This window comes from Oryctolagus cuniculus, chromosome 4, assembly GCF_051225735.1.
Source record: "Oryctolagus cuniculus isolate XC-2025 breed Fujian yellow rabbit chromosome 4, ASM5122573v1, whole genome shotgun sequence".
Lineage (NCBI taxonomy): Eukaryota > Metazoa > Chordata > Mammalia > Lagomorpha > Leporidae > Oryctolagus > Oryctolagus cuniculus.
Window position 1 is genome coordinate 1,667,917 of NC_142870.1, and position 10,314 is coordinate 1,678,230.

Consider the following 10,314-nt stretch of genomic DNA (forward strand, 5'->3'; position numbering starts at 1 on the left):
GGCCCTTGTAAATGTGAACAGCGAGGTGGCCGTCCTATCCTGGCCCTTGGCTTATCTCAGCCCATGTCACCACAGACCTCAGAAGGAAATTCAGTTCTTATCTAGTGGTATTCTACTTGTATCCAGAATGCTGTAGTAATTGAAAGTTTACTGTGTTCACTTTTGTATTCTCATGCTTATTTTTTTTGCTCATGCATGTATCCTTAGTATAAATGAGTTGCTTTTAAAGTTGTCTGTGACTTAAAGAAATAAATTTCAAAAGAAAAAGAAAAAAAAGAAGCTATTAGTGGGGGGATGCCAGTCGGTCTGGAGACAGCTTTCCGGCCACAGCTGACAGCTTGCTTGTGAGGGACATTCTACCGTGTGTGAGGGGCCCGCAGACCCCAGCCGCACCGGCCGGCCTCATTGATCTAGCACTTACATTAATTACATATAGTATGTGTGATATACAGCAATATAATCTATATGGTAATAATATAGGTGTATATACATTATTATATACATTATATGTACATAATTATATGTGTGATTATGTATCATACACACACACACACACTCACACTGACACACACACATCCTAAGAGGGCTTATGGTCACTTCCTGCTTGAGAGTGTCCCAAACATTTCAAGTGAGCCTGATTGTCATAACATCGCTCTTCTTTTTTTCTCTTTTTTTATTTGACAGTTAAACAGTGAGAGAGAAACAGATAGAAAGGTCTTCCTTCCATTGGTTCACTCCCAAAATGGCCACTACAGCTGGAGCTACGCCAATCTGAAGCCAGGAGCCAGGTGCTTCTTCCTGGTCTCCCATGGGGTGCAGGGCCCAAGCACCTGGGCCATCCTCCACTGCCTTCCCATGCCACAGCAGAGAGCTGGGCTGGAAGAGGAGCAACCGAGACTAGAACCCGGTGCCCATATGGGATGCTGGCGCCACAGGCGGAGGATTGACCAAGTGAGCCACAGCGCCAGGCCCCCCTTTTTAAATATTCATTTTATTTATTTGAAAGGCAGAGTCACAAGGAGAGAGAGGGAGACATAGAAAGGTATCTTCCATCTGCTGGTTCACCCCCTTAATGGCCTCAATGGCCATAGCTGGGCCTGGCCAAAGTGAGAAGCCAGGAGCTTATTCCAAGTCTCCCATGTGGGTGCAGGGACACAAGCACTTGGACCAGCTACTGCTGCCTTCCTAGGCAAATTAACAGGGAGCTTGGTCCGAAATGGAGCAGCTGGGAATCGAACCAGTGCCCCTGTGGGGTGCCAGCCTTGCAAGAGGTAGCTCTACAGGAGGCGATTTAACCCATTAATGGGTTAATGCTGGCACCGACGAGGTGAGAAACAAATCTTTCAAGGAGCCCTCTGGGAAATCCTAAAGTGACCTCAAAACTTAAAAATAAATAGAAGACTTCATTTTAGAAAACTGTCGGAAAGGCTTGAACACTGAATGGAAACAAGGTTGCAGGTTCTTGTGCAACAAGTTACTCCTTTAACAAGAGTGGTGCTTTTGAACCTCAAAGGTAAACGCAGGAAGTTGCACAGTTGTGGAAAACTGTTGACTCTTTTAATAGGACCTGGTTTTTTAGGTAATCAAATACCAGATAAAATGAAACACAGGAAACTATTGTGATAAAAAAAAAAAAAAAAAAAAACTTTGTTGCTGGGCAAATGACTTGAAAGGTTAAGAAAAACACGTTTTGGGCCGGTGCTGTGGCATAGTAGGCTAAGCTTCTGCCCATGGTGCCAGCATCCCATATGGGTGCCGGTGCATGTCCTGGCTGCTCCACTCTCACCCAGCTCTCTGCTGTGGTCTGGGAAAGCAGTGGAAGATGGCCCAAGTCCTCAGGCCCCTGCACCCACGTGGGAGACCTGAAAGAAGCTCCTGGCTCCTGGCTTCGGATCAGCGCAGCTCCAGCCGTTGCAGCCATTTGGGGAATGAACCAGTGGATGGAAGGCCTCTCTCTGTCTCTCTCTCTTTCTGTCTGTAACTCTGCCTCTCAAATAAATAAATCAAAAAAGAAGAAAAAAACATGTTTCTAATCTCTATTAACAGTGGGCTTGGTAGCCCAAGAAATGGTTATTTTAATTGAGAGAGAAATTGTATTTGTATATTAATGAACTCATTTTTTTATTAAGATTTATTTTATTTATTTGAAAGACAGAGTTACAGAAATAGGTAGAGAGAGAGAGAGAGAGAGGTCTTCCATCCGCTGGTTCACTCCCCAGATGGCCGCAACAGCTGGAGCTGCGACGATCCAAAGCCTGGAGCCAGGAGCTTCTTCCAGGTCTCTCACGCAGGTGCAGGGGCCCAAGGACTTGGGCCATCTTCTAGTGCTTTCCCAGGCCATAGCAGAGAGCTGGATCAGAAGTGGAGCAGCTGGGACTCGAACTGGTGCTCATATGAGATGCGGTGCTTCAGGCCAGGGCTTTAACCTGCTGTGCCACAGAACCGGCCCCCCTCAAATTAATGTTTTACAAAGTTCTTGATTATGATAATTAGATGATAATAGAACTATGTATATATTAAAAATATTACAAAAAAACTGGCTAATTAGATACAAAATAAACACATTTGTAACAACATTTAGGTTTGAAGATTCTAAGGGGCCAGTGCTGTGGCACAGTGGGTAAACCTGCCACCTGCAGTACTGGCATACCAAATGGGCTCTGGTTTGAGATCTGGCTTGCTCCACTTCTTTAAAAGATACACACATCTTAAGTGCATAGCTCTGTGATTTTTACATATAGATATGCTCAAGAAACTACCAAACAAGGCTCACTTCATAATGGGAGTATATTAGGAGTAGACAAATTGTCTTAATGGTGAAGCATAATTTATTTTGTAAAGATATGCTTATTAGAATGGGGAAAAGAGTACATCTGAGTATTCAGGTTACTTAATGACTGTAGAGAGACAATTAGTGTCATCAGGACCTATTGCTTCCCTGTGATTAGACTCACATGCCCAGTGACGTGTGATTTCCCATTGCATCATGCCAAACACATTTCAGTGTTTACCGTTCCTTCTGGTACTAGGTATACATAATTAAGATGCCAAATTTCAACTTTTATCTGTAAGCTCTAACTTGTCAACATACAGAAATTTATATGGAACATTTTTTGGTAAATTAACTCCACTGTAATAAATTGGAACTTAAAAATGTCCGTTTATCCCTCCTCAGGAGATGTGTCATATCCACCTTTGATTCCTGTCAAGTTCACTGTTTTTCTTTTTTACAGACCCATTTGCCTCTACCAATGATATCTTGCTAAACCTGTCTTCAGCTCAGTTACTTTAGAATCTGCTCATGAGCCGGCGCCGCAGCTCAATAGGCTAATCCTCCACCTAGCGGTGCCGGCACACCGGGTTCTAGTCCTGGTCGGGGCGCCGGATTCTGTCCCGGTTGCCCCTCTTCCAGGCCAGCCCTCTGCTGTGGCCAGGGAGTGCAGTGGAGGATGGCCCAGGTGCTTGGGCCCTGCACCCCATGGGAGACCAGGAGAAGCACCTGGCTCCTGGCTCCTGCCATCGGATCAGCGCCGTGCGCCGGCCGCAGCGCACCAGCCATGACGGCCATTGGAGGGTGAACCAACGACAAAAGGAAGACCTTTCTCTCTGTCTCTCTCTCTCACTATCCACTCTGCCTGTCAAAAAAAAAAAAAAAAAGAATCTGCTCATGGAGTCTTCCATTCCTTTCTGGAGCCAAGGAAAATTTGAGGTTCTGGCTCCAGATTTCTATTGTTCCTATTGTATTTCACATGTTGTTCACACCACACATAGCTGTGGGCCCACACCTATCTGCATGGTTGTGACTTTAGCATTCAGATGGGGAATGAATGCAGATCTTCTCTGGGCTCCCCCACAGCAGCTCAATCATCGTACCCTATCCTCCCTCTGCCATGGAATTCATCTGGGGCAAAAGTAATCGAATCCAGTTATTTGGGGGTGGGCATTGTAGCATAGCAGGTGAAGCTGCTGCATGTGACGCCAGCATCCCATATAGGCACTGGCTAGAGTCCCGGATGCTTCACTCCTGACCCACCTCCCTGCTAATGGCCTGGAAAAGCAGCAGAAGGTAGCCCAAGCGCCTGAGCCGCTGCAACCACGAGACCCACAGAGGCTCCTAACTTCTGGTTTTATTTATTTATTTGAAGGCAGAGTTATGGGGAGAGGAGGACTGCGGGGAGAGACCTTCCATCCTCTGGCTCACTTTCCAGATGGCCAAAACAGCCAGAGCTGGGGCATCCTGAAGCCAGGAACCAGGAGTTTCTTCTGGGTCTCCTACATGGATGCAGGAGCCCAAGTACTTGAGCCATCATCCACTGTTTTCCCAGGTTCATTGTCAGGGAGCTGGATCAGAAGTGGAGCAGCCAGGACTCGAACCAGCGCCCATATGCGATGCTGGTGCTGTAAATAGTAGCTTTACCAGCTCTGCCACAGTGCGGGACCCAAACAATAAATAAATCCTTTTTAAAAATAGATTTAATTATTTGTCTCTCTTCCTTCTGAAAGTATTCTGGGAGCACAGGAGGGAGAGGAGGAGAGGGGTCTGGAGAAAGAACACATCACATTAGCAGAATCAAGCAGCAGGGAACATTAGTAAATGACCGTGGGTATAACCAGACAACGTAGCAGAACACGAGCTTTCTCCCCGAATGCTGCATAATCCCTCAGAGAGCAAAGGAAACTCGTTAGTCATGTTAATATGTATGAAATAATTCTGAATGCCAGGACGCACAGTGGCCATTGCTTACTGTCATCATACCTGACACATAGTAGGAAGTTGGCAGGTGAAAGCTAGAAAGAGATCTCTGTCCTGATCCTGACTCGGTTCTTTCGGCTCTTCCTGCCTTTGCGTGATATCACCACTTGGCCCCTGTCTGTTCTAGGCACTATTTCTCACAGAAAGAGAGGGTGACAGGGCTGAAGGGGATACACAATCCTGTGAAACAAAACAGAATCTACAAGCTGGATTTAGTTCTCTAACGGAAAGCAGGTGAGTAATGCTGCATGCTAACCCAGACCATATGACGCACGATCTCAGTAGGCAGAATTACGGAAGAGGCAACAGGTTGAGCTCGAGAGCCTATATGCTCTCGTGGACTATTTGCTGAATGGACAGGAAACCACTGCTTCAGCTATGACCCTCCTTTGCTGGTGACAGAGAAAAGAACCACAAGATGGGAGACCCCACAGGCCTGTGTGGAGTACACAAACACACAGGGACACAGTCTTGTCTTCCCATGATAGCAGCAAGTGCAAGATGATCTCCGGGTGCTTGATGCTCACAACCATCACAATGGACTCAGAGCTGCCCCTGTTGAGGGTGTTGGTGGCCCAAGGGGTACCTTTGCAAAGTTGCTTGTAGTGACGTGACCAGTAGTTCTTGATGAGGTAGGTCTGTGAGGGGATGGGCCTTGAATTTACATCAACATCAGTCATGGCTACGGTTCCGCAGGCTCCCTACTCCTCAAGACCTTAGATGATGTCAAAAAAGGAAGCAGAAGCTGTAAATGTCCTTTAAATCCTGATATTCTAGTCCCATTGAAGGCTTTTTGATAAGATTTTATTCCTGTGGACACACTCGGGGCACAGCATATTGTCCTCCAGGTATGGGGGTGGGGAATTACTTGCAGGAAGCAAGAAGAGTGCACTCACTCTTCCTTTTTTCTTCTCAGGAACCCAGGCTTGTCCTGCATGAAGCTGCAGCTGAACCCAACCACGTGTGTTTGCAGGGAGACTTTTCCCATGGACCACACACCATCTGTCACCGGAGGCCTCTGGGCGTGTTTCCACTGCCTTCCTCTTCCCAGCACCAGCGACAATTCTGGCCCAAGAGGCCAGCACAGCCTCTGGGGCAGAAGTTGTCACCTCAACTGTATTCACGTCCTCCAGGAGCACAGGTCCGCCCTCCTGGAGTGGAGGAGCCACTTCAGGGGGGTCGGTCCCCGCGGAACACACTGTTTTCTTAGCACTTTCCTGGGATGTTTCCTCTTTGCCCACCTTTGATTTTATTTGTAAGGATGTTTTGATCTTGACCTCCTTTGCTGTGTTGGGAATAGTCCGTAAACAAGGCTTCTGGTGTGGGTAAGCATATTCACATAGTCGCTTATACAGATCTATTTTCGGGCCTTTCGTGCTTAACCTCAGCTTTTGACCCCAGGCCCGCAAAATGTCTCTGTGAACCAGGTCGATGGGTGGCAGATCTACAGGTAATGGAGGAATTGGTACCTTCTTCTGAGGTTTTGGGTTGCCATCACACTGTCCCCTTTCCTTAGGACAAGCAACTTGATCATCTTTCATAGATCTTTTTCGTTTGTTCCCCTCCTTTTCTGATGTTCTTGGTAAAGATGTGCTTGGTTGAGTTAATGCCCACTGTTCTTCCCTCGACCATCCCGTGGCGGTTCTCTCCTTGCCTCTAGAATTCTCCATACTTGGAAGACAAATGAAGTTGATAAAAAGAAAGGTCTTTCCACTTCCACGACGGTCCGTCCCTAGCCTAAGAGTGCTCTTCAGAGAGTCTCCGCCCACTTCCTGTTACCAAAGGTGCTCTTCTAATGAACTCATTTTAAAAACTCATAATTCTAGTCACTTTGGGCCTTGCAATGCAGAATTTCTTTCCCTGAAATCTTCTAAAGCTTTTGAATTCATTTTGGATTTATCCTACTCTTCTTCATTCTGGAACAGATATTTTACTTTAGAGTAAAATTATTCCTTGTTTTCCCTTAAAAAAAATACAAGGCAGTGGACATTACGTTTCCTGGTTACATGCCTGCATCCTCCATCAGGGTGGGTGGGGCCCCTCCTGGCTGCTGGCTCCACCTTCCTGCCAATGCAGGCCCTGGGAGGCAGCAGTGAGGGCGCAGCGACTGCGTTCTTGCCACCTGCCCACGAGACCTGGCCTACTGCCCCCACCCTCGGAAGGCACTGGGGGAGTGAAGCAGTGTATAGGAGGTGTTCTACCACCCCAACCCTGTGTGTGTGTCTCTAAAATGATTTTAAATACATGTTTTCAACGAAGTTTTTTTTAGGATTTATTTATTTATTTAAAAGGCAGAAATGCAGAGAGAGAGAGGAGAGAGACAGAGAGATATCCTCCATCCTCTGGTTCACTCCCCAAATTGCTGCAACAGCCGGGGCTGGGCCAGGTTGAAGCCAAGAGCTAAGAATTTCTTCCGGGTCTCCCATGTGAGTGCAGGGGCCCAAGCACTTGGCTCATCTGCTGCTGCTTTCCCAGGAGCTGGGAGCTGGATTGGAATTGGAGCAGCTGGGACTTGAACCAGAACCCATATGGGATGCCGGCACTACAGGCAGAGGCTTAACATGCTACGCCACAGCGCTGGCCTGAACTAAAATGAATTTAAAAAATAACACACATAGTACATTCTTTGCCTACTATTCATGCACAAAGTACATCCCATTTCTCTCCCATGCTGTGTATGCAAAGTCATTTCATTTGTATGTATTAATTGTACATTTTAATGATTAGCAAGCCTTCTTTTACAGAGAAAACTAGAAAGTATAAAATTGTGAATTGTCTGTTATGTGTCAACATCCCACAGTAGATTGGAAGATATTATGAATACACCATCTTCTAATTATATACATACGTTCTTTTGCATAATATAATTTTAATTGATATGTTTATTGAAATAGAAAATTATTCTTTGTTTCTCTGCAACAATTAAGAAGCCAAAGTAGATGAATTAAATTTAGGTGTAATATTGTTTCAGGGGCCAGCCTTGTGGCACAGTGGCTTAGCCCCTGCCTCAGAAACTGGCGTTCCATATAGGCACGTGTACAAATCCCAGCTCTCTGCTTCCAATCCAGTTTCTGCTGATGTGCCTGGGAAATCAGCAAAGATGACCCAAGGGCTTGGGCCCCTGCCGCCCATGTGGGACACCTGGATGGATTCCAGACTCCTGGCTTCAGCCTGGCCCAGACCTGTTGCAGCCAACTGGAGAATGAACTCATGGGTGGAAGATATCCCTCTCTCCCTCTCCCTCTCCCTCTCCCTCTCCCTCTCCCTCTCCCTCTCCCTCTCCCTCTCCCTCTCCCTCTCCCTCTCCCTCTCTCTCCCTCTCTCTCCTTTGTGACTCTGCCTTTCAAATAAATAAAAATTCTCTTTAAAGATGATTACTTTCAGTTTTTTATTCAGTGAATACCTATAACTTAAATTAGTATAACTTTACTTGAAGATAACTTTAAGATTTCAAGGACCAAAAAAATTTTGGAGTCTATTTCTAAATTTTTTGTTTATTTAAAACATACTTATTTGAGAGACAGAAAGAGAAATCTCCTCTCTGCTGGTTCTTCCCCAGTTAGATGCAACAGCCAAAGCTAGGCCAGGATGAAGCCAGGAACTAGGAACTCCATCCAGGTCTCCCACATGGGTGCTGGGGACCAAAGTGCTCAGGCTGTTCTCCACTGTTTTCCCAGGCAATTTGTCGGGAGCTGGATTGCAAGTGGAGCGACCAAGACTTAGCTTATACAGGATGCTGGCATTGCAGGCAGCAGCTTAACCCGCTACACCACAACACTAGCCGCACTTTTTTTCTTCATGCTGTGTTTGATAAACATAATGAAGTTTATTGCACATTTTATTCTTAGGTTGATTTATAATTTTATAGCTTTGAGCATCTAGTAGAGAAAACATGAGCATATCTGACTTGTAAACCCAGGAAGAAGTTGTATGCACATTGTATTTAACGAGGAAAATTACTCTGGGGACCCTCAAGATCCACATCTCTCCCAGAGAGAGTTTAAGAAAGAAAGGCCCCTCCTTGTTAACAGGACAAGGGGACTGGGGTGATGGCCTCTCATGTACTGGGACCTGGGAAATCTGTCACAGTCAGAAAAAGACATATCCCATCCCTGACACCTCCTGCAAGCCTTAGACCTGGACGCCACACCTGTCTCTTAGAAATGAGCATTTTCCCTGCTCACAAAGCTAAGCATGAAACAAGAAGAAAGAAGAACCACAGGGGTTTCATCCTGTGACAAACCATAGAAAAGAGGAAACAAGGAGAAAGGAGCTTTTCCCAAGGACTATAGGGGAACCCATTGACCTGCAGAGACAGCCTCACAGGAGTGACAACCATCACAGCCTCACGGGAGTGAGAGCTCACAGACTCACAGAAGTCACAGCCCTCACAGCCCCACAGGAGTCACAGCCCTCACAGCCCCACAGGAGTCACAGCCCTCACAGCCCCACAGGAGTCACAGCCCTCACAGGAGTCACAGCCCTCACAGCCCCACAGGAGTCACAGCCCTCACAGCCCCACAGGAGTCACAGCCCTCACAGCCCCACAGGAGTCACAGCTCTCACAGGAGTCACAGCCCTCACAGCCCCACAGGAGTCACAGCCCTCACAGGAGTCACAGCCCTCACAGGAGTCACAGCTCTCACAGGAGTCACAGCCCCACAGGAGTCACAGCCCTCACAGCCCCACAGGAGTCACAGCTCTCAGAGGAGTCACAGCCCTCACAGCCCTCACAGGAGTCACAGCTCTCACAGCCCTCACAGGAGTCACAGCCCTCACAGGAGTCACAGCCCTCACAGCCCTCACAGGAGTCACAGCTCTCACAGGAGTCACAGCCCCACAGGAGTCACAGCCCTCACAGCCCCACAGGAGTCACAGCCCTCACAGCCTCACAGGAGTCACAGCCCTCACAGCCCCACAGGAGTCACAGCTCTCACAGGAGTCACAGCCTCACAGGAGTCACAGCTCTCACAGGAGTCACAGCCCTCACAGCCCCACAGGAGTCACAGCCCTCACAGGAGTCACAGCCCTCACAGGAGTCACAGCCCTCACAGGAGTCACAGCTCTCACAGCCCTCACAGGAGTCACAGCCCTCACAGCCCTCACAGGAGTCACAGCTCTCACAGGAGTCACAGCCCTCACAGGAGTCACAGCTCTCACAGGAGTCACAGCCCTCACAGGAGTCACAGCTCTCACAGGAGTCACAGCCCCACAGGAGTCACAGCCCTCACAGGAGTCACAGCCCTCACAGCCTCACAGGAGTCGCAGCCCTCACAGGAGTCACAGCTCTCACAGGAGTCACAGCCCTCACAGGAGTCACAGCCCTCACAGGAGTCACAGCCCTCACAGCCCCACAGGAGTCACAGCTCTCACAACCTCACAGGAGTCACAGCCCTCACAGGAGTCACAGCCCCACAGGAGTCACAGCTCTCACAGCCCCACAGGAGTCACAGCTCTCACAGGAGTCACAGCCCCACAGGAGTCACAGCTCTCACAGCCCCACAGGAGTCACAGCTCTCACAGGAGTCACAGCTCTCACAGCCCTCACAGCCCTCACAGCC

General features: G+C 47.9%; 1 pseudogene; it reads right to left on the reverse strand.

Annotated features, from left to right (window-relative positions):
* Positions 1-3,646: 3,646 nt before the first annotated feature.
* LOC138845450 (developmental pluripotency-associated protein 4 pseudogene) lies at positions 3,647-8,034 on the reverse strand (annotated as a pseudogene).
* Between the last annotated feature and the right edge of the window lie 2,280 nt (positions 8,035-10,314).